A 655-nucleotide genomic window follows, 5' to 3' on the forward strand; every position below is an offset into this window, starting at 1 on the left:
GGTGAGACTGAATACTTGTTAAACTATTAATATAACTAGATTGATCGTTTCCTGCAGTGTTTTTCTTTTCCGTGTTCCCGTCCCGTCTTCTTGTTTGAGAGGGTTTGTGTTGTGGTCATTGGAATATTAAAAGCAGCAGCAGGAGTGAGGAACGCGGTATGCTGCAAACCTCGTATTGTTACAAGTTTTCTTCTTTCATCGGGACAGTTCTCGAAAGTCATAGAGTTGTGGTTGTATATATGTTAGACTATTATTAGAATTATGGAAACACTCCTCTCTCTGACGACTATTTTTTTTTTCTTTTTGTTTCTAATAATCTAATAAGGCATTGCTTCTCGTGATGAATGTGCTACAAAATATCGCAATTTAGAATTTTAGTCATAATTCCCTTTATTGTAAGTAGGAGAGTAAATATCAATAATCAATACGATAGAAAAAAAACGAGTTTGATCGTTGAGGTTCACTTGTATGATCTGAGAAACAGAAATATGTCTCGAAATCGGGTCGGAGCTTCATAGAGGTTGAGGAAGGAACAGCCAGTCATGTTTGTTTCTTCCCCGCTTAGACGCAGACGTAGCCACTGTCTTCTGCTATGAGGTCAGTCTTCTATCTTCCGTTGAGAAGTTCCACTCAAAATTATCGTAAGGGAGCGTAA

Source organism: Portunus trituberculatus, chromosome 38 (genome assembly GCF_017591435.1).
Source record: "Portunus trituberculatus isolate SZX2019 chromosome 38, ASM1759143v1, whole genome shotgun sequence".
Taxonomy (NCBI): domain Eukaryota; kingdom Metazoa; phylum Arthropoda; class Malacostraca; order Decapoda; family Portunidae; genus Portunus; species Portunus trituberculatus.